Below are 25,031 nucleotides of genomic sequence, written 5' to 3' on the forward strand. Positions count from 1 at the left end.
AAGAGCAAGTAGTCAAAGGGATCATCAACACAGCACAGAAGATCATTGGCTGCCCTCTCCCCACACTGGAAGACCTACACAGAACCCGCTGTCTCAAAAAAACACAGAACATTCTGAAGGACACTTCCCACCCTGGCCACTCCCTTTTCGAACTGTTGCCATCAGGCAGACGCTACAGATTAATTAGGTCGAGGACTAGCAGATTCGCCAACAGTTTTTACCCTACAGCGGTAGTCACATTGAATGCAGCTAAACGTAAATGATTATGTCTGTGTATGTTCTTCTGTGGGTTTTTGTCTTGTTTTTTTATCTTTTTATTCTATTTATTCTACATATTTTTTATCGCATGCGCGGATCGGTTGGCACTTTTTAAATTTCGTTGTACATGTGACAATGACAATAAAGATCTATTCTATTCTATTCTAATACACATTCTTGACACGTACAAAAAATGCATAAAGTTATAAGGTACACCTGAAAATGGTGGTGTACCTAATGGAGTGTCCGTGTGACGTCACAGATCAACCAGCCAATCAGGAGGTGAGGGTGGGTGTGGCAGTTTTCACTTTCAGTTCAGCTTTGGCCATGATTTTTCCCTAATGAAGTGGCCTGTTATTAGGTACACCTGAAAATGGCGGCGTACCTAAAGGAGTGTCCGTGTGATGTCACAGATCAAACAGCCAATCAGAAAGTGGGGGTGAGGGCGGGTGTGGCACTTTTCACTTTCACTTAAGCTTTGGCCACGATTTTTCCCTAATGAACTGGCCTGTTATTAGGTACACCTGAAAAATGTGAATCTTGGAAATCATGTTGGAATGCGGCCCCGAGGACTAGAGCTTGACACCTGTGACCTTTGACCATGATATTTCCCTAATAAAGTGGCCTGTTATTAGGTACACTTGAAAATGGCGGTGTACCTAATGGAGTGTCCGTGTGATGCCCTCGTTAAGCGCACCTGCGTGAAAAGTTTTAGCTCCTGCGGAACGTGAAAGGGGCTAAAACTTTTCACGCAGGTGCGCTTAACGAGGGTCACTTGGAAAACATGTTGGAACGCGGCCCCGAGGACTAGAGCTTGACACCTGTGACCTTTGACCATGATATTTCCCTAATAAAGTGGCCTGTTATTAGGTACACTTGAAAATGGCGGTGTACCTAATGGAGTGTCCATGTGATGCCCTCGTTAAGCGCACCTGCGTGAAAAGTTTTAGCTCCTGCGGAACGTGAAAGGGGCTAAAACTTTTCACGCAGGTGCGCTTAACGAGGGTCACTTGGAAAACATGTTGGAACGCGGCCCCGAGGACTAGAGCTTGACACCTGTGACCTTTGACCATGATATTTCCCTAATAAAGTGGCCTGTTATTAGGTACACTTGAAAATGGCGGTGTACCTAATGGAGTGTCCGTGTGATGCCCTCGTTAAGCGCACCTGCGTGAAAAGTTTTAGCTCCTGCGGAACGTGAAAGGGGCTAAAACTTTTCACGCAGGTGCGCTTAACGAGGGTCACTTGGAAAACATGTTGGAACGCGGCCCCGAGGACTAGAGCTTGACACCTGTGACCTCTGACCATGATATTTCCCTAATAAAGTGGCCTGTTATTAGGTACACTTGAAAATGGCGGTGTACCTAATGGAGTGTCCGTGTGATGCCCTCGTTAAGCGCACCTGCGTGAAAAGTTTTAGCTCCTGCGGAACGTGAAAGGGGCTAAAACTTTTCACGCAGGTGCGCTTAACGAGGGTCACTTGGAAAACATGTTGGAACGCGGCCCCGAGGACTAGAGCTTGACACCTGTGACCTTTGACCATGATATTTCCCTAATAAAGTGGCCTGTTATTAGGTACACTTGAAAATGGCGGTGTACCTAATGGAGTGTCCATGTGATGCCCTCGTTAAGTGCACCTGCGTGAAAAGTTTTAGCTCCTGCGGAACGTGAAAGGGGCTAAAACTTTTCACGCAGGTGCGCTTAACGAGGGTCACTTGGAAAACATGTTGGAACGCGGCCCCGAGGACTAGAGCTTGACACTTGTGACCTTTGACCATGATATTTCCCTAATAAAGTGGCCTGTTATTAGGTACACTTGAAAATGGCGGTGTACCTAATGGAGTGTCCATGTGATGCCCTCGTTAAGTGCACCTGCGTGAAAAGTTTTAGCTCCTGCGGAACGTGAAAGGGGCTAAAACTTTTCACGCAGGTGCGCTTAACGAGGGTCACTTGGAAAACATGTTGGAACGCGGCCCCGAGGACTAGAGCTTGACACCTGTGACCTTTGACTATGATATTTCCCTAATAAAGTGGCCTGTTATTAGGTACACTTGAAAATGGCGGTGTACCTAATGGAGTGTCCATGTGATGCCCTCGTTAAGCGCACCTGCGTGAAAAGTTTTAGCTCCTGCGGAACGTGAAAGGGGCTAAAACTTTTCACGCAGGTGCGCTTAACGAGGGTCACTTGGAAAACATGTTGGAATGCGGCCCCGAGGACTAGAGCTTGACACCTGTGACCTTTGACTATGATATTTCCCTAATAAAGTGGCCTGTTATTAGGTACACTTGAAAATGGCGGTGTACCTAATGGAGTGTCCGTGTGATGCCCTCGTTAAGCGCACCTGCGTGAAAAGTTTTAGCTCCTGCGGAACGTGAAAGGGGCTAAAACTTTTCACGCAGGTGCGCTTAACGAGGGTCACTTGGAAAACATGTTGGAACGCGGCCCCGAGGACTAGAGCTTGACACCTGTGACCTTTGACTATGATATTTCCCTAATAAAGTGGCCTGTTATTAGGTACACTTGAAAATGGCGGTGTACCTAATGGAGTGTCCATGTGATGCCCTCGTTAAGCGCACCTGCGTGAAAAGTTTTAGCTCCTGCGGAACGTGAAAGGGGCTAAAACTTTTCACGCAGGTGCGCTTAACGAGGGTCACTTGGAAAACATGTTGGAACGCAGCCCCGAGGACTTGAGCTTGACACCTGTGACCTTTGACCATGATATTTCCCTAATAAAGTGGCCTGTTATTAGGTACACTTGAAAATGGCGGTGTACCTAATGGAGTGTCCATGTGATGTCACAGATCAAACAGCCTGGCCACTTTATTATCTTGGAAAACATGTTAGAATGCGGCCCCAAGGACTAGAGCTTGACACCTGTGACCTTTGACCATGATATTTCCTTAATAAAGTGGCCTGTTATTAGGTACACTTGAAAATGGCGGTGTACCTAATGGAGTGTCCAAATGACGTCACATTCCACCCCGCCCCCTAGGTAGTGGCCGTGATCCATTGGTTTGCCCCGCCAAATTGGGGGCGGGGCCACCTAATGTATTTACACATAAATACCTGCATTTGTTTGCATTTGCATACAAAGCAAGGTTCTAATTCTAAAAGTACATATAAGTTTATGCTCGCACCAGGGATCGAACCAATCCCTTTCGGAGCAAGAGCCCGTGTCATTAACCAGTCGGCAATGTCGACCTGGAAGCCTGCGACCGTTTGCACTCTTTTGTACTGGTAATGTGCATTCCAGTACAAGTGAACTGAAGCTTTAGAATCGGTTCACACAAAAGAATCGTTCACCCAATCGTTCGCTACACTTATTTATTTATTCATTTATTTATTTTTACCTCGTGTAGTGTACCTATTGAAGTGTCCATAAAGTGTACATAATCACAGGCCACTTCATTAGGGAAAAAGCTTAAGTCAAAGTGAAAAGTGGCACACCCGCCCTCACGATGATAAAAACAAGGATTAAAACACCAGACAAGTTTTAACATAAATGTTTATTAAAATAATAATGATAAAAGTAAATTTCAAACCAGCAATCTAATGTGAAATTGCAGTAGATCTATTGGATAACAATATTTAGGCGTATACATGCATACACGTTATTTAAAAACTACTACAAGTGTGATAAAATCAAGACTACCCAAAGAGAAGCATAATCTCCCCGTTGTTGCATAACGGCGCATCCCTTCATGCACTAAAGTTAGCCGTTAGCTTGGAGAAAACGAACATAAAAGAAGTGTTGTTTCAGTGAGTGGTACTTTCTTTCCTTGGCAAATCGTAAATCGACATTCTGGCTTACACAGTTCACGCCAGGAGGGAGACGCAACATGTTCACTGACTGATCCGTTGATGCACGGGAAGGAAGGCAGTTCACCCATTAACTCGTTCGCGAACGGGAAAGTCAGGATTCCTTCCCTCACTGATCCGTTCTCGCGATGAACTGGAAATGCAAATCACTGACTCGTTCTCTCACATATCCGTTCGGTTGGTGAACGGGAAATACAATTCACGACTCGTTCGTAAACAGGAAGTTACGTAATCTTCTTCTTCGTTTTGTTTTACGGCGAGGTGGCACCAGCTTCAATGCGCATTACCGACACCTACTGGTTGAAGTCATGTGAACGGAAAAAAGAACGAATCACTTCCTAAAGTGATTCGTTCACTCTCGTTCACTGAAAGCATTCATTCGTTTGAACGAATCGTTCACTCACGAGCCAACACTAATTCACCTGTATTTTTCACACAGAATGTTGCAAAAGATGTTTCACACGGCAACACGGCATGAACCAATCTGTGGCCAGAATTAGGTTGAGGCCCATGGCAAGAAATAGCTCGGACAGTGAGCACATTGTCTCTGACAGCAGCGACTATAAAAGCCTTCAAAAAGGTTCTTGGACTTTGTATGTTTTGACAGGCACGACCAAGGTGTGAGGGAGTGCTCCACAAAAACGTTGCTGAACATCGCTGACACGGCGAATGATGACATCAAAGCGGATCAAATCATTGCAGGATTTGATATCAGCACATCGGGGGGGCTGGCGAGCCAGATAAAATACGTCGCAGTTTGTTTGCTAAAAGCATGAAATATATCTGGGAAATTTCAAGCAGAGGGAAAAGTGCACACATCCATCACGGCTTGTTGCTTCTCCCTTATGACTTCTTGCGCTTATCGCCTGTTCCACATTTCATCAAACGGCACATTCCTCAGCAACGGTTTATGTTGTTGACTTTTATCAGACCCTTTTAGGACATGTAAAAGGAGTTTTGCGCTTATCCCGTAGATGAGAAAAAGATGGGCAGAAAGGGAATACAGTGGCACAAAGTTGAATGGAAGTCAGCTTGACCTCTTCTCAAGCACAGAAGAAGACAACATGAAGGCAACTGAAATTCTTGTCGCTCGCCCAACATTCTGTGTTGGTCACTTTCACACAGTCCAATGACACAGGACAGTGTGAAAGGGTCTTAAGATGGACAAAACACTTTGGTTGACAACCGCTCCATGTCAGTTCCTTTCAGACAGTCCAGCGACACAAAGATGGGCAGTTTTGGGGTCTTCCTTTTCATGGCAACAATATCCCACTTGGCCAGATTCTGTGTGAAAGGCACAAACAAATACAGTAAATACGACAATATGCTATTTTGTACCAAAAGAGGCATACAACTAACTTTTTATAAATATGTTCATCATCACATTAAGTGTATCCAGAACTGTGTGGTCCATCATCCAAACCCTTTTGTCTCCAAGGAAAGTAGATACGATTTCCCTCCTTTTTTCATTTTTCCACACTCCCCCCATACAGTGCGAGCCACAGAACTAAATCCACCCAAGGTGCTTCCAGACAGAACGCCGTATGTCATGTCAGCGCCGGAGCCCGACGCTAGCTCAGGAGGACAGACGGATGCGAGTAGACTTGGAGGAGGTTGCGCGCCGAAGGGATTTGCTGCGGCCTATTTCATGTAAGGCAACGGCGCTGTCTCGGGAGTTGGGCCGTCTCGTGGGAGCCACATGTGGACTGCGGTGCTTGGACTGTCACTGAGGTGATGAACACCAACTTAAAGAAGAAACTAAATAGCCTCACTTTGAGTCTTTCATGTATTCACGTCGTTGTACTGTTAAGTGCTAGCAGAAGCTGTTAGCGCTAAGATTCTCCAGTATTGCAGTTACTGATGGTGTTCCACAAGTGTCTATCCTCGGACGACGGCTTTTTATTCTTTGTGTAAATTGTATTAGCAAGAGCAACTCCTGTGTTATATTTCATTTTTTATGCAGATGATAAATTCCAGATACAGTATTTCTAAATGAGCATTTTCTAAGTAGTTTTTGCATTACTCTAATTAAAAACAAGTTTACCATTCAATAAACAAAATGAAAAATCTCTGATGGCAAATGTGAACTAAACGCTTGCTTTTTTTGCTCAACTTAAAGAGAACTATCAATCAAACATTCTCACTTAACATCTCTAAGTGTCTATTCACTGACCGTACAGCAAAAAAGTGCAAAAACGCTTTGAATTCACGAGTGAGCGGCCTACTAGGCCGATCAGATGGCGTGCGGCAGATGATGGAACACTTATTGTGATACTTGACACTTGGAGTTGCAACAAAAGAGAAGAAGAAAAAAACCCATTTGAAAGCATCCTTGGCAGCCGCGTTGGAAAACGTGTTTCCTGTTTGCGACCGCCAGTCAAGAGAGGATTTGGAAAACCACAATAAAAGTTTTGATTCAGGGCTGAAAGCTTTTTTTCCCCAACAGAGTCAGAGCAGCACCAGTGTCACGCCGGCTTTGCAAGTTTTGAATCACCTGTAAAGTCCCTGAAATTTGTCATTGGGTTTTTTTTTCCTTTTGCAATCTAAAACAGTTCTCAGGCGTGTTACATTTATAAAAGTGACTTTTTAATATCTTGTACACAAATAGAAATAAAATCTGCCCAACTATCAAGTGTGAAGTTTTACACAGTACTCAATTTTGCAAATTAGCCAAAGTGTGACATAACAATTCAGCAAAGCATGTCCCAATCACAGATTTTGTCAACTAAGAAGATTTAAAAAAAAAAACAAGGCTGTTTTAATTTCACACTTGATGCTTGGGCAGAGCCAACTATTCGGATACAAGCTATTACAAAAGTCAGTGTGACATGACATCTCCCCGGACGTAAACAAGCACACGGTGCAACTGGAGGCCGCATTCAAAAATGAAAGAACTTGAAAGCTCTTCACTTGAAATAAAAGTCATATTTGGCATTTCTTCCCATGAACTATGATTCTGTTTCCCCCTCGCGCCTTTTCAATAAATCACGTGATGACCAAAAGTGTTGTGAGCTTCAAACTACGAGGAATGGTAGACGCGAGATCAGATGTCTTCGATGGAGCTAATACGCACGGCATGCTGATGACTTTTGTAGAAATGAAGACGAATGGCGACGTCGCCGCAGCGCTCTGGTCACCCAAACACATGTGGCTGATATTGGCGAGGGTGCAGGGGAGTGATTAAAAAAAAAAAAAGCAGAGGAGGTCACGGAGAGGCTACCAGCACATGGAAAAACAGTTAGAAAAAGGAAAAAGACTTTATAGTGTTAAGTTCCAATTTTGTGTTTGTCCAATTACACAAATTAAATAATTTTTTTCTGCAACAAGTTGTTCCTTTTTTCTCTCTCTGTATGTTAAAACATGTTCGGCCTAATGGCAAAGAGCTAATGTGTTTTATTTAGCTACTTTTGTTCTTTTCGTTTCAGTTTGACGAACTGATCATCGAGATAAAATCTAATCGTTGTTTGTGTTGATGGCTTCCAATATATCTCCTCATCACTGACTCGTGTTGTTATCGTTGGCAAAATATCGAGTCGACGTCGTAAGTTACACCCAGGTTCCCAGTAAACAACGTCTCTTTTTAACGTTAAATCGTAAAAATGACATGTACGTCGTTCGCTAGCAAACTAGTGGTGAGACACATGGGTTCGAGTGGAGTACCTTTCCCCCCAATTCTTTTGCGCTTCTTCCTTCTCGACGACTAAATCAAAACATTTGCCGAAGTGTCGGGGTGAGGCGGAGGACAGCGCGCCTTGTAAAACATATGCACTTAATATCCAGCTCATAAAACTTGTACAATTAAAAGCTATTTTGGAAAACAGAGAAAGGGAGAGAAATATTTATGCGTCTGGCGCTGGATAAAGGTGGTTTTATCTCAGGGCAGCGAGGGCCCGCTGGGGCACAGGTAACAACTGTCAACAGGCCATGGAAGGGTGCTGAAACGCTGTGGGGGCTCGCGGCGGGGTCCTGCCAGATGTGAGGGCGTGTTTTCCTCTTTTTAACTCTTAGGTAGGCTTCATTTTCCAAGCAGTGATTTACTGGAACGGACGCCAACTTGATTGCGTACACAAACTGATGTGGAAACTGAAATGCTAAGCCCCATGCTGTGGGAGGAGTTAACCAAATGAATTGAATTCGCACGCACAATGTGATGAATCAAACTGTGCTGGCTGATTTTGCATTTCTAAATAGCACAGTTGACAGTCAGGTAGTAACACGCTCGATTTGCTCTGTTTCGATTTCGACAAAGAAATAGGCTTGGCCAGTCATTTTATTGTCCTGTCTTTCTATTGGACCAGCGGCGCCAAGTATCATGGTCTAGGTACTTGACAATGGGGTTTGATTATTTTATAATTATGTAATTCATTGTTTTAAAGTATTATAGTTGGGTTGTATTAAAAGTTAAACATTCCCATTTAATGTATTTGTTCATTTGGCCTTCATGCTCCCAAATAAAAAAATAAACAAACGGATAAATGGATAAATAAATAAATAAATAAATAAATAAATAAAATAAAATAAAATAAATAAATAAATAAATAAATAAATAAATAAATGAATGAATGAATGAATGAATGAATGAATGAATGAATGAATGAATGAATGAATGAATGAATAAATAAATAAATAAGACACGCCCGCTCCAAGCCAAGCAAAAAAAAAAACATTAAAGTTCAAGTGTCATCGCAGCTCCTGACGGAGAGCTTGTCTTATTTTGTTTTTAAAGTGTCTGTCCAGTCAGGTTGATGGAAAAGCTGCGAAAAGCAATTCTAAACGTGAGAATGTGCAGAGCCCTCGCAGTCGTCGTCGTAGCGGACGGCAAACATCGTAAATCTGGCCGCGCTCTCTGTTTACGTTGCGTTGACCTCGCCGTGCCCTCCGGGCCGAGCTCGGCGTGATCCTCCGGGCTGTTGACGTACGCAACGTGCGTGCGCGTGCTTGCTTGCCGTCTTGAGACTTCACTGTCAATAGGTGTGCATTTCAACTGGAAGTCATAAACCTATGAAGACATCAAGTTACTAAACATTATACCCTCATCCAAAACTCACCTTGTCTCAAGAATTTGACAACAAAGATAACACCGGAGTAGAAAAGTGACCCAAACTATTTAAGTGCCAAACAACCCAATTTTTTGGAATATTAATATTTTTAAATAAATCGGGTTATTCTTTGACCAAACTGTTTTCAGGAAATATACCGCTGCCTTGTTACTTCAAATGATATATCAATATATATACAATATATTGAAATAATATATACAAATACTTCAAAATGCTGCAGCATATATATTCCCTTTTGCAGTCATATCATTTTTTGTGGTATTTACAACTCCAAATTCTCCAGAGTACATGTAAGCTAGTCTCTTATGTGCATGTATGCGGCAGATACAACTGAGGGACCATTATGCTTTTTGGAATAATAACGTCGGGGGGGACGCACAGCCTCTTCTTGTTGTAATAAACCCCATGCACACACACACACAGGGCCGCACACACGTCCAAAATGCCGTAAAAATTTACGGGCTGAACATTCCTGCGGGGTCAAGCAATTTATCAAATGCTGCACATTCTGGTTTCAATTACACAGGCCATTGTTGCGCACGCTCGTTTTTAGCAGGTTCATTCGGCCCGGTTGGTCGGGTCACTCGGAACCGCCGGCCGCCATCTTCCCATCCTCATCCGAAAGTCACTTGTCTCGTTTTCTTTTTCTGTTTGCGATTCTGATCTCATCCCCCTTCCTTTCTTTCTCTCTCTCTGTGGTAGAGTGGTGATAAATCCGCATTTTATTGCCGAAGAATTCCTCTCTCCCGGCAGGGCTGACAGCTCCCCACCGTGGGGGACGCGGCCGGGTCCAAACCCGATCCCCTCCCCATCCTCCATCACTCCATCCCTGCCTCCATCTGGCCCTGATTAGGGGGAGAGAGTGGAAGGGTGGCAGGGCGTGGCCGAGCGGAGGAGGAGGAAGAGGAGGATGCGGCGTCCACAACATGTTGTCGCTATGGAGGTTGAGAGAAAACCAAGGACAAGGTGAAGACAAGCGCGGTCGCATCGGGAGGTCCGGATGAATGATACTAAGCGCTGGTTGGAGCTTTTAAAGTGGAAGTGACACGCGGGATGTAAAAAATGATTGGGACAAATAAGTAAACACTCACGCTCGCCTACTTCGCTTTTATGGCCGTGAGATCAAAAGCGGCGACGGATACGAGGGAGAAGCCACGCGACGCAAGACAGAGGCGAGAAAATGAGGAATGGACCATTAGGAAATAGTGGGGGTGAAAGCAAAAAATTAATTTGAATATAAAATAGAAATACGCTTGCTGTGGAAAAAAAAAAATCCACAATTATTAAAGGACTCAACTTATTTGAACTATGAGATCTTTATAAGCAAAGTTACAAGAAAAAAAATCAATATCATAAAGCGGCCGAGTGTTCCTCTGCTCCTGCATTCCCTTTGTTGTCGTCAAAGATGAGTTTGTAAAATAAAGATGATCAAACCGGGCTGCCAGACACACTTTCGATTAAATCTTTACGACGTGTGAAAGGTTAGCAGACGTGAGCTTGCCTTTGCTAATTCCGCCGTACAGCTGAAACGTGATAATGACCTCATTTGGACTCGGTGTGTGTGCGCGTGTGTGCGTGTGTGTGTGTGTGCGTGCTGGCAGCCATCGTGTGCCACGCAGGCCCGTGTAATAAACACAAGTGCTTTGGACAAGCTGGTCCAGCACATGAAATCCTCCGTAATGTACTTTGGCAGCCTCATCTCCACATTAGTGGAGTAACTGTGTGGTCAATTCAAATGGTGTAAAAGTTATTGTGTGATCAAATCATCAGAGATTCTGTCTTTACAAATAGAATAATGCTCTTTTTTTACTGGGAGGTTTTATATATATATATATATATATATATATAAAACAATGTTTATTACTGTTCAACTGCACCACACCATATAGCGCTGTTCCTAATATTCTGACTGTCAATTTCTTTTTTCACATTTTAGAATAACCAAGCAAAACATGCAGTTTATCCTCCGATGTGTTTGTGTGGAATTTGCAGAATTTTCTATTTGGGTGAACACTTCCAATCTCAGTTCATCAACTGTCACATTTACCCGACGATTCCTTTCATTTAAATGTAAACTCTTGTCTAATTGAGATTCACTCAGAGGGAAAAAAAAAAACGTAGTATGATTTCTATTCATTATTACACGTCCATTTATCTACGAGAGGAGACGCGACGGGGAGGACGGGGGTATAACTCTGAGGAATAACAATACCATTAAAAAGCCTGCGCGGCAAGTATCAATCATGCTTGCCGTTAATGTCCCTCCAAGCCTATTCACGCGCCCCCCCCCACCCTCTCTCTCCTTTCTTAATGTCCACCCATCTGTGTGTGTGTGTGTGTGTGTTACATTCAAAGCCCTCTAATCAACAATCGCTGCATCTGGGCCAGATAATGAATGGCATTGTTTATCACCTCTCTCCTGCGCTAGGTGATAAATGCATTTAATGCCGTCATCTGAATAGGAAATGAGAGCGGTGCTTTTCGGCTTCTTCTTTTTTTAAATCTCAAGGAATGATCGTGTTAATAACATTTTCGCCGTGGTGATGATGATGATGATGTTATCAGGAGGCCCGCCGAGGCAATAAAAGCGACGGGCATGGCAAATGAGTTTATAGAGCAATTGAGTTTGATTTAGTGGCTAAATGATGACAAATTTAGCAAATATCCGACAAGAACAACTCGTAAGACGTTCTACAGAATTGCAAGAGTGAAGTAGTTTGTAGAAGTTATTTTGTTTGTTTGTTGCCACTCCAAATTCCAAATATTTTATGGCTTTAATCGCAACATTGGTTAAATTTGTGTGTATTTTCAGTATCCCAAAACAAAAATACTATTTTGTTTATATCCCAGTGGAATAACAGAGGCCCCGTGTTAGAACCCTGCGGGACGCCTCAGTGGAATACAGACACAAGCAGCTCTCTCGACAGTTTTCAAGCGGTCCCTTCTGGCCCTTTAACTGGGAAAAAAGCCCCCGCAGCCCAAACTACCTCCCTCCCTTTTCTTTATCAGTATCAGACACAATCATTGATAAAGACAAGCTTTCTGATAGCTTCTCCACAAGTGATTTGCTGCTCATACCAGCTCCTTATAATGCACACGTGTGTTGGGAGACAACGAGGTTTCTTACCCTCTCTTTCAAGTTAAACACAACTGAACTGCACTTCAGAGAGCATGCGGAGTACAATTTAAGAATCACTGATATTGATATACGGTATAGATGGCATCAAAATGATAGATAGATAGATGGATCTTCAACTCCATCTGAAAAATGGGCAGAATAAAACAGTGATGCCTGCTCAAATTTGATCAATGTCACGAGTAAAGTGCTTCATGATGGTTTTAATTTAAGGCTCAGACACTCAGAAGACGCTGCCTTAACTCTTCTGTCCCATCACTACCCTCCCTTCTCCCTCCTCCTCTTCTTCCACGCCAGCTGGGCTTCGGCAGGCTGATGCCGGGTCCCGCTAGGTGCCACTGACAGCTGAATTATACCACAGGCCGCAACGCTTGATTATCAGCGGAGAAGTCATCAGGGCGTCCCGCCGCCTCGCACCCCCAGCCTGTCTTCCCCAGCGCGCCTCCCCTGTGTCACCCCTCGTCAAGACAGGGGCGCCTCCTCTTGACAGGTAATCTCAACAATAACAATTACCGCCATTACTGGTGTCATACACAAGTGGCGCACCCGCAACAAAAGGCCTTTCTAATTCAGCGTGCAGACACCAACAGGTAACAAGGTATCAGCGCAGAGGGGCACTACCAAGCTAAATTGAAATGCAAATAATTGATGGCGTTTGCACAGATATGTTCAGAGCTCAAATAAGATATTTTGGTTCCTAAACTTACTAAAATAATCATCATTTACATGTACCGTATACTAAGAACATTAAACTTCAAAAAAACTTAAAATGAATTAATTAGATTATAAATTTAGAAAAACAGTTATATCTTTTCACACAACCGGAATAATTTTTTTTTTTTAAACAAAATCAATTTAAAAGGCAAAAAATGGCTACCACAAGATAAATACACACAGCTACACTGATTTGAATTGTTTTCTTAATAATGTTAATGAACACACTTTGTTGTGCTGGTGCCAACATTTGGAAAAAAATAGCAAAAAAATCAAAATAGCAGGCCTCTAAAAAATGAGACAGACCCCAATTAAAAATCACAATAAAACATGATAAAAACACAATCTAAAACAGGCAGATAAGCACATTGCTAGATTTTTTTTTTTTTTTCAACACAATTTTTTTCAAATGAGTTGTTTGCTTTTTATGGTTACGTGTATTTTAAAGGCATTTCATTTAGTGTAGAAATCAAAAAGCACATTTGTAAAACCACTCACTGTAAATTATCATAAGCATTTATTGAGAATCCCTAATTTATTAGCATTTTACTGGATAAAATTCTAATTGACAGTGAGGTTTTGGGGAAGCTTATGTTAGTATTGTCAGGTATTGATGATGCCATTTGATCAGAGAATTTTATTGATTTTTTTTTTTTACTAGGCAACTGTAAATCACAGATGGAACGGATAACAAGTGAGAACATCAAATAATATCATAAGGGACAGACGGGGGAAGTTAATTGAGAACACAAAAAAGATGGCATTTATTGCAAAATACAATGCCAAATTACGAGGAGGAAATACGGCGTTTTAGGATTTACTTATTTTCGTGACTTGGTTGCGTCTTGCCATGCACGCAACGACGTTCGACTTATAAATACTCAGCTTTAATTCGGCGCCTAAATAAACCCAAATCACGCAAGCGTAGTGGAGCGGAAGCGCAAAGTAAACAAGGCCCGCGGCGTCAAATAGTCAAAGGAGAGACCCTAATGAGAAGACGTGGGCTTCAATTAACACGCGTCACAGCCCACAACATCAAATGTCACTCTCATTCGGCTGCCGAACACAAACAAAACACTCGACTCGGACCGACTGGGTTGTCTCGAAGAAGGACGGCCTGGATGTGGAAATGAGTCGGAGAAAAACTGCAACCATCGCAGCTTCTTTTTCCCTTCCGTTTTTGTTGTTATTTCACTACGTTTTTCGTTGCAGTTGTATTTTTGTGCAGCGTCTTGCAAAAAAAAAAAAATCATGATTAAAAAAAAAAAACGTGCAAAAATTGCTGCGCGTGTTATAAATAAAAGCACGGATTCGACATTTTGGCATTTACAAAAAAAAAAGATTTGCAAAAAAATTAAATAAATGCAACACCGGAAATATACATGGATAAAAAGCATGATATCCTATTCGTGTTGATCATTGTAAATGAAAATATCAATTATATAAATTGCGAAATGAGCCTAAATTCAATGTTTTATCAAATAAGTATTTTACGAAATAATGAACACCTTACAGGGCTTACAATGTTGAGCATGTTCAATGTAAAGCACAAATAATGTGATCACTATAAATATATAAATATATTCTCCACCCTATCCAAAAATATACTTTAAATAAAAATAGAGAAGCTAAAACAAAACAATTATTTTGAATTGTTAAATCGGTTTGAAATAACTACGGTTCAGTGTGCACAAAAATACAAAACAAGCTTTCAAACCACTAAACAAAAATAGGCCATAATAATAAAATCATTTTTTCACAATTGTTTTAAATGTCATTTTTATTCAAGTAAAAACAGTTCATACAACTTACATAAAAACAACATAAAAAACAAATTCACTTCTACTGAATTCATTTATTCTTTTTTGCCATCCATGTGAAAATAAAAAAGGCAGTAATTTGAAATCAATCAAATCTACCTAGCAACAACATTTTCCTGCTCAAATGCAGGCTGAAAAAAAGAACATTTTAGTCTTAATGTTGCTGTTCTCCTGACCTGAGCCGCTCGTCTTCCTTGGCTGGCGTTTTTCTGGCCCTCCAGTCTGTCTGGGCTCCTTTTTTTTTTTTTTTTTTTTTTTTTTTTTTAGATCTTGCGCATATCATTTACATTTTTCAGCACCTTGACGAGGCCTGGCTGTCACATCGTCGCTGCCGCTGGACCGCTAGCTTCTCCGCGGACGATTGCCGCTGGCAGAAACAAAAGGCCGAGGAAAAGTGCAGCGAGGAGAGAGAGGGAGGATAAATGAGGCCTCTGTGTACCCCCCAACCCCCACACACTACGCTCCCCCCCCCCTCGACAAGCAGCCTGGCCCTATACGTGACTCTTGAACCAGGCTGCGTTTTGTGTTAAGCAGCACCCCTCTCATGACAGATCTGCGGCGGGGTCGGCGGTCAAAGTTGAGGACCGGGTCGTGGTGGTGGTGGGGGGGTTGTACTCTGCAAACTCTCCACCCGCATGCCTTCCCCCCCCCCCAACACCACCACAAATTTCTTTCTGGCATTACGTCACTCAGCTGACCCTTCAAAACAAAGCACATTGCCGAATGTTTACGTATTTGCGGGCATTTTTCTCGCGGCCGTTAAAAGCTGGGCGAAAAGCAATAATTCACACGCCGACTCGATGTAAACACGCCGTCGAGGCTGGGAGGATGAGAGCTAGCGCTTGCTAAAGCTAGGCTCAACACTTTGGAAGTTGTTTGCGTTTAAAAGCTTGACTGCTGAGTTGACGACAGACGATACCGCAAATTTGATGCCATTCCAAGGAACGGGTGTCACCAATGTTTGGTTAAGATGAGAAATAAAAACCTTCGTTTCATCATCACTACAGCATGTCAATATAATCAAAATTGGTTCGGAACTTTTCAACACTTGCTCAGAATGATGATTTTCAAGTGGATGTGAATTTGTGATAGCATACATTTGAATACTGATGCGATACCAGCAAACTTTACAAAAATTTCGGTATTAATATATATTCAGTAAAAGAAGCTTGGCAATATATCAATTCGTTAATCATTACAACTTGCGAATGAATTGTACACACAGCATCACTTCACAATGTGAAAATCAATTCTGGTACACAATTCATCATTATAGGTTGTAAATATATCTCAGACATGTATCATGCACTTCAGTATGTCATTTCTTTTGAAAACAAAAATGTTATGGGAAAATGTACTTTTGACTTTTGGATTGTTAGGAATGTACCCTTTTTTTTTTACAATAGTTAATTAAACAAAGTATTGTGGTTTTGCCTCGCACACATGCTCACAAACACACACAAACACACTTTGATATAAACAAAGGTGGAGACAAACCACATGAAGCGGAACACCGCCGACCACAAGCAGAAAGACGGAGGGAACGTGTGATGGAGTTGGACTTGAGGATCAAACAATAAACAGTCCATTAAGTGTGTGGTGGTAGTGGGGAAACAAGGTGGGTGGGAGGAGGGGGTGATATCAGGGGGGGGGGGGGCAGCGGAGGAATGATGGGAGTTTATTTAAAGCACAGTGACCCCGTGGCCGATGGCTGCCTCAGTGCAGGGATGAATAAAACTTTAATGGCTCATAAAACACAGCGACCCCCCTCCCACTAAGTCCCCCACCACACACCCCTTTGTGTGCGACTTTGCTGCGTTTATTCCCGCCGGCCAATCAGGTGTCTCGATTCTCCAAACAGCAGCAATGAGGAGGAGGGGAATGATGGTGGGGGGTGTCATGTGAAAAGTTTGGGGAAGTACGCCTGTTAGTGTTCAACTTCAGTACGTCTAATAATCCACAAACTGCTTTTTAAATGCTGTGAAATAATGTCACAGTTCTCATACAACTGTTGTTTTGATTGTAAAAAAAGATATACTTGTGATTGCCAATACCAATGTAGATTTGATCTTTAGCTCTGGCTCATAGGCTTGTTGTAAATCACATTTTGGTTAGGCTTCCCTAGGCCTCATTAGTAGCAGAAGTCATATTTGCAGGAGTCACGTTGATAGTGGTTAAGGATTGCGTATCATTGGTCAACGCCAAAGCGGTTCTTGGATTTGTTTTTAGATTTTTGTGCAACGTGAGAGCTCAGTGTCATCAAGTGAGAAAGAGAAACAGGATAGATGATCATTTCTTCCAGTCAGAATTATTATGGACTAGGATGCTAATGCTAAGCTAGGCTAAATGGCTTTCGAGCTCAGTATTTCAACTGAGGGACAAACTGGATTCCTCCATTCCCCGAGAATACGCAAGACAGGAAATGAGGACAACACACGAAGTCGAGATTGAAAAGTAGAGCGATGAAGAATCGAGCGAGTTTTCACATATGCGAGGAAATCACACACAACCTTTCCACCTCTTTTGACAGAAAACTGTGAAGGTTCAAAGTGTCGGCAGCGGTCAAATCAAACCTATGTGAAGAGAAGAAAAGCCAAAAGCCCGTTTGCCTCTTTGGAAACAACCTGGGATGGTCTAAAACACTTTGGACGGGTAAACAAGATACGGAAATGTAGAACGTCGGGAAAAAGTTCTTATTGACACACAACTGCGGTCAAGTAGTAGCAAAAATGGATTTTATGTTGCGAGGGTGGTACAGTATATATTTAAAATATTTATATCCTTATATTATTGTTGCCAAAGTCATACTTTTGCCATTTGGCCACTGGGGGCAGTATTATCATAAAGTTATGCAGACGCAAACGAAGAAGAGTTTCACAACTACTTTAAAAGAGTCAATCTATTTGTAATTCTATGTTTGTGTTAGCATAGTGATATAATATGATATAATATTTCTGCTCAACTCCATCTAAAACCGAGGAACCCCTTGCACAGGACTTGTATTGGTGTGGTCCAGTAACGCGTTCACGACAAATGGGATGCGATGGACTTGGCCCCGGCAAAACCAGTGAATCATTGCGGGACTTCCTGCGCTAAATTACACGTAATCATCGAGTCATTTAAAAGACTTGATCAAAGGTGTGAAAAGTGGCTAAGAGTAGGAGCGGAGTCACCACGCTTGACAGCCTGGCAACGGTTTAGAGCAACTATCCCAGACCAACATCCAAAATCTTGACATCATCTCCCGCACTGACATCACTCCACGTGTGATCTGGGCAAGGCGGGAAAAGCTTTCGCCGGCCATTATCGTGTCATCAAAGCATCTGAAAGAAAAAAACAAAAACGCCGCTCCCCGGAGGCCCGCACTCGCCCAATTATCGCTCTGTTATGTCAAGTGCATTTGAGCCCAAAATTGCTGCAAGTTGGATGGTTCAAAGCTATCGGGTTGCCGTGTGAAAACACAGCGACCGTGACATCACTGCCACTCAAGCGCACATTAACGCACACGCAGTTGTTCTCAAGGTGACGGAATGACAGTATATGGAACTATCAACTTGGCTTTATTGTCATAATAAAAGATGGCGGTGCAATACTGTGGGATTCGGTATCAATCTGATATCAAGCTAACATCGCCATTAACTGATAATGACACGTTTTAATAATTATGGTAGTTGCAGCATCAAATTGTTAAATCTGAAGGGATTTTTTCTTACTTATTGATAACATTTGTCACCAAATTTTTCAAAACATGCAAGTTATAGATGATTTTTTTGCGCAGATTCTGAATCTGCCCTCATTTTTTTTTTTAGCACAAAATAATAAAATGAATGCAAATAATACTACAACTAATAATGTCGTTCAAATAAGGGATGAAATAACATTCTCCAGGTGAAATACAAAATAGCCCTCAGGCATGACTGTCACCCTGATCACTTGCTCATTAAACTTGTCCTTTAGCAACACAATACACTAAAGCGCTCTTTAGCGTCTTCACACCAACACACACTGGGCTTTGTGATTACAGGGTGTGAGAAGTTTGTCAGCCCAGTGAAGGCGTCTTCTTTTTTTCTCCCCGAGATGGTTGGGACCATTACACACGACCCCTGACCCTGGCGGGCACCCTGAGGTGAAATAGTGCAGGCCTGCTCTCACTCAGCCGAATCCAGTAACAGCGAGGCAGGCGCTCGTGTGTGTGAGAGAGAGAGAGATAGGAAAAGAGAGAGAGACAGAAATCTCCAAGAATGATTTGGCTTGGTGACTTTGACTTTTCTTTTATTTTCTGTCCCTGATGTTTTTCTATTTATGGCCATGACCAGGAATGGGCGCAATATACAGTAACCAATTGTTCAACATTTTTTTAATTTATTGTAAATAATAAAATTAAAAGAAATGAGTAAAACTCTGGATTGATTTGATTGGTGAAAGTAAAAATGACATACAGTCCAGCACATAGTAAAAATAAGAAGGTAGACTCACTTAGAGGCTTACTTACTATTTCATGCCAGATTTTTTGAAAAACTCTCCAGCTGCTCCAAAACGCTGTCGCTTTGCGTACTTGACGAGAGCCCTAGAAGATGACATCATAAACAAATTGAAATTATTTGTTGTTTTGGTCCACCACTAATTGACTTTTTTTTCTAGATGAAGTATTTAGAAAACAAATATAATCAATCAATATAATCACACTGTGCCTGGACTTGTTATGTTGACATTGACGTACACTAAAGCGACACAAACGTACAAATAGAGCGGACGTGAGAACCAAACACGAGTGGTCATCTGAGATCCAGTCACAGATAATTTGAGCGACGGTTAATTAGCGACTGTCCACTCCACTACTTAACATGTGACCACTCATGCGTGGACCACCATGCTAATTATGGCTTAGCCTAGCCTCCACACAAAGGTGGATGACTTTACTGGCCATGTGCAAATATTCTCAATTCATCATCATGGCTGCTTTGCTCTTCTGGCAGCAATTAAAGCAAGAGCAATTCATTCATGGCACCACGCTAATGTTTTAAGTGGTTATATAATGTTCCCTTTAGCTGTAATTTGTTTTTGTACTCAATAGTTATGTTTGTTTTGGTGCTGTTTTGAAATGAAATACGCAAGAGTTGAGCTCATTTCCTTCGAAATGAACGCAGCCAAAAAAGTTGACAAACACACACAAAACTGTGTACAGTCATCATGTGAAGGAAAAGTAAGAAAATAAGTGTCGACGATTGATTGATATGCAAATAGAGGTCAAGTCAAGTCTGCATCCGCCGGCGCCCACGCGCTCAACGCTTTTGTTTTGGTGTGCAGTCACACGCAAACAATGAGGGATGCTGGGGGGGGGGGGGGGGCAAGCCTCCTTCCCACCAACAGAAGATTGGGGTTGGGGGGGTGATCTCTCTCTCTCTCTCTCTCTCTCTCTCTCTCTCTCTCTCTCTCTCTCCAAGTCCAACCAAAGCAAACGTGTGTTGAAGTGAGCCGGAATTGTCTCATCTGGCGCAAAACGTTCGCCGTCACCATGAAAGCCGCTCGGAGAAAACCTCAACATCTCACAGCGATTTAGAAACCGGTCGAGGACAAGTGAGGTCATCGCTCGGCGGTGCCAACTTGGCTTCAACGTGACGCTTGCCATTAAATACACATCCACGCATTAAACTATACACACAGAAAATGTGCACTTCCCGCACAGCCATGCAAATAAACACACATGTGCATATGACACATGAATACATACAATTTTCCTGAGATCATAGATCATTATCTCCATTTCCATGAACGCACACACAGAGAACGGTTACACATGGTTACACATAGACATATACAGAAATATGAAACATTTAATATTTAAGATTTTTGGCCCGACCCGTTTCAGGAGACAAATTTGGTCTTAACGCACTTTAGCCCGCAAGATCATTTTAGAACGCTAACAAGCGTCATCATTGTAAAGAATTTAAAAGCAGCTTGAGGGAGCCAAGAAAACTGTCAAAACATTTGCAGCATTTGTTCTACGTCAAAGTTAGAACGACACTTGAGGTAGAAGGCAAGATTTATTTTGCGCTTGAGTGCTAACCATAATTTTCGGACACTGTTTATTGCGATTATGTAGCGTTCCGTTCCAGTTTTGCCCATTTACACTAACAATGCTACGCTTCATGCTAGCATTGGCTCACGACTGTCTCGAGGAGTTTGTCTAGAGAGGTGATAATTATGAACCTAAGATGATTTTTAAGGTTTCACTTTCATTAAATATGACACTTAAGCTACATCAAAGTATTTAGAATTGTTCATCTTGACAGTTATGTTAACCCCCGAAAAGAAATTTGACAGTGGCCTTGACACCTTCAAGGCCTGGAATGTACTCAAATTATAAATAAATCCTGCAAAAAGGAGGTGACATCTTTAAAAATTGATCTTGGAGAGATTTCAGCCACGCACACACACATACATGCACGTCAGATTAATTGATTGATGTTATGTTTAGCGAAATGTTAAATATACATTTGCACATGTGCTCACGGCGTTTAGAGAAAAATAATCAAGCCGGCGCTGGGGATCTTACCTTGCGGTCAGTCAGAAGGAGGAGGGTTCCGTTTTGGGAAGAATAACGTCATATTTTTGGCGTTGACATCCCGATGGAGGCGTGAAGGGGTTAGGGTGAAGGCTGGGTCAAAGAACACACAAAGGGCACCATGAACATTAAGGACTTTCTTAACACAAATTCAAAAAGAGAAGCTCGGAGTTGTACTTGAAAAAGTGCTGCATCTCTGCTCAACCGGTTTTGTCTCGACTTGTTTGCGGAACTTTAGTCGACAGTCTTTGAAACACACCGAAGGTACGATCGCAACCCGAGATGCTTCCAGATGCCGTTTAATTAAAACGCCGACACTTTATTCACAACATCTGATCCGTACACATGCATGAAATCCACCGGTGGAAGGAAATGTGCATATGTGTCACGGACATCCCAGCTGCAAAAGCGCAACGTTGACATTTGCGTGTTTTCAACTTGTCTCGGGGCGCAAAGGCTAATGACCTCTATATGCCTGCATGTGTGTGTTGCGTTCAAAGGCGTGTTGAGGGGCGAAAGGTGTTCCCCTTGCTGACGCCACGCACACTTGTAGAGACACCCTGGCACGGGAGATGAGAGTGCCACCTCGCCCCTGACAGGATTCGACACCCGTCATGCACATCAACACACACCTGTATAAAACACACACGCATAAATGTCTAAATGAACATCGCACAAAAGCAACCCACCCCGCCCGCCAAATTGGTCGCATCTTCACGCACTTGCTGAAAGACACACACAACATTGTCTGCCACCTCAGCGCCTGTTGACAGCCTGCTGTCAAGCGCACACATACACACACACACACACACACACACACACACACACACACACACACACACACACACACACACACACACACACACACACACACACACACACACACACACACACACACACACACACACACACACACATCTTGAATTTTCTGTGCATCTTTTTCAAAAGTTTACACAAGTTTTAGCTACATCATAACAAAGGCGGACCAGAACCACACAAAAAAAAAAAAACAGATCAAAATATCAAAAGGATCCAGAGGGCTGTTATGTAAATGTGGTAAGAATAAGGTCATATTATATATTATAATGGAAGTGCCCTCTTGGCTTCCATCTTGGAAGAAAAAAAAAACATTGTAATGTGACATTCAGAGAAGTGGGACGATGGTTGCCCACCAGAATGAGGCCACGAGAAACGACAATCCTGTTCATGCTAAGCCTAGCTAAGTAAAGGGCTGGCTGATGAATTGTTGATTAATTCAAGTTTTTTTTTTTATCCAGATGAACATTGTAACCAACCAAATAATTTGATTATATTTTATTTGAAGGCTATATTGCTCAGCTCTACCAAGCGGGCTAACTTTGGTACACCCTCCGCCTTCTTTCACATTATTAATCAAATCAGCACTCCCTCGGCTGTTTAATTTATTACCTAGAGATAGAACTCGATGAAATCCAATATTTTAATTGAATGTTTAGATGGCGCGCAGCTTCGGTGATAAATTTCCACTAGCACTCTGCGCTGCCATATCATATTCCTAGCTTCTAATTACATTTGCATAAATGATGCTGGTCGTGATGATTGCCGCAGGGTTGGCCTGGATCGTGTGGTTATTTAAAAAAAAAAAAAAAAAGCAGAGGGGAAGTTATCATAAGTGTTGATATCAACCTAGTGTGACCTATTGTATGAGATCAATGAAAAACAAATGGAGCTCCTCTTAATAATGTCAGACGAAGCTAATGTAAAAAACACTGCGCTTTATAACGTGGTGACCTTTACTTGTTGTGCCTCATTTGTCATAGTTAGCGTCAAGGCAACTCAATAAAGCGACGCTTGTTGCTAATACCCTTGAAAACTCCAAATATGTTTAAAATTGATTTTAAGATGAAGTGTAAGCTCAGCGGTCACTTTGTTAGGTACACCTGCACACTCTAAAGCAAACAGAAGAACTTCCGGTCAAAAACAAAATGTCTGCCAAACAACGAGCAGGCGCTACTTACATTCATTTTGATGTATACAAACACAATAAAATCGAATGTATACATCTTTGGAACTCAAAATTTGATCATATGCGTACGGAACTAAACAAAATATTATTTTTTTCATGAATTTGTATTATCACACTAAAGCCCCTCATTGCATAACAAGAATTTTTGGCCTAGAATTACAAACTACATGAGATAACCCCAAGTGGATAATGTGCCTAAATTTGATCATACAATTCACAAATACATATATAAAAGGAATAAATGTGTATGCAAACCAATATGATATAATAAAAGTTTATATTTAAGGAGAAAAGGGCAGTTCATGAGTTTGTACATGATAGCAACAGCTTGTGCCACCCGCTGAGCCTCATGACAGACTTATGAGTGATGGCGGCGGGTAAGGCGATGCCTGGGAACAGTCCGAAGACATTTGCGGTGTTGTGTACACGCCGCGTCACGGCTCTCGAGTGGGCGCTAACCGCCGCAGCGGGCGGCCTGTGGGAACCATGTGTTTTGGAAGAGGAAGAGGAGATGATGAACACACAGATGAGCGATATGGAACGCGGCCACCATTCCATTTCTAAAAGTTTGGAATTTTGCCTTTTGAAATCGAAAAAATTAGTTCTGTATAAAATCGGAGTGTATTAGTTTTCTCGAACTACAAAAATATTTGAAGTGGATTTTTAAATCAAGACAAATCTCACAAGGAAATAGGGAAGGGTTACTTTTCCTCGCCTGTGAGAGACGTGCTGCTTCTTCACTCAGTCGGAGAGGGTCGTTAATTCATCCGCAGCGGAAATATCTGCTCCGATGTCTTCTTCACCACTTTGGAATGTTCTCCTGCTCGCCCGCAGACGCTCCATTTCCTCCTCCTCCTCCTCTTTCTTCATCCTCTCCTTGGCTCTCTCACGCTGTGAAAAGTAAGTGAGAGAAATGATGACGTCCGATGTACCGGAGGAGAGCGACACTGTAGGTAGCAATAAGAAGCCATGTTGGAAAGACGCTGACGGGCCGTTACACAGCAGCCCGCCAAGTGGACCCGCTGTTTTAAATACGAGCGTGTCTGCTTAGAGTGATTGAGAAGGACCCCTACCGCAAGGCCCTCACTTCTGTGCGGCTCATCAATATATCACTATTTTATTTTATCTTTGGGTTTACTCTTTATAGGCTCACTTTATTCACACTCACAAATGATTTTTTTTCTCAGTATTTTATTTTATCATCGTTACTCCTCGGAAGGGAACTGCTTCAAAGTATTGGCTCAAATTTAATGTTTTTTTTTTGTGGCTTTTCATGGTGTGCTGCAATTATTAAAAATAGTATTTATTTTATACTATTTTATTGGAATATATTTGTTTTATTTGAGTTTTTATGTAAACAGTTTTACATGTTTTATCATTATTATTTTTTTTATTCAAGACATCATGTTTCTTTTACTTTATTTTACATCTTTTATATTGGCAGTTTATTTTGTTATATTTCATTCTAGTTTAGCTTTTATTTTAGTTTATTTAAATTGTTGTGATTCAGTGTATTGGTGTGTTTACATTTATAGGATATTTATTTAAATCTTTTGACTCTTCTACTTTCATTTCTTTTCTTTTTTTTATTGCCTTGTGAAATTTTATTACATTCATTATTCATTCATTTAAATGTAATTAAAATGTCATTTA

The 25,031-nt window shown here is 41.9% G+C and overlaps 1 long non-coding RNA gene across 1 annotated transcript; it reads right to left on the reverse strand.

Moving 5' to 3' along the window:
• Positions 1-4,383: 4,383 nt before the first annotated feature.
• On the reverse strand, positions 4,384-24,039 carry LOC119134563. Its single transcript, XR_005100368.1, has 5 exons — positions 23,634-24,039; positions 21,551-22,005; positions 21,365-21,466; positions 19,301-19,375; positions 4,384-5,362 (listed from the first exon to the last, which is right to left on the reverse strand). It is a non-coding gene; the product is annotated as an uncharacterized LOC119134563 (long non-coding RNA).
• Between the last annotated feature and the right edge of the window lie 992 nt (positions 24,040-25,031).

Source organism: Syngnathus acus, chromosome 15 (genome assembly GCF_901709675.1).
Source record: "Syngnathus acus chromosome 15, fSynAcu1.2, whole genome shotgun sequence".
NCBI lineage: Eukaryota > Metazoa > Chordata > Actinopteri > Syngnathiformes > Syngnathidae > Syngnathus > Syngnathus acus.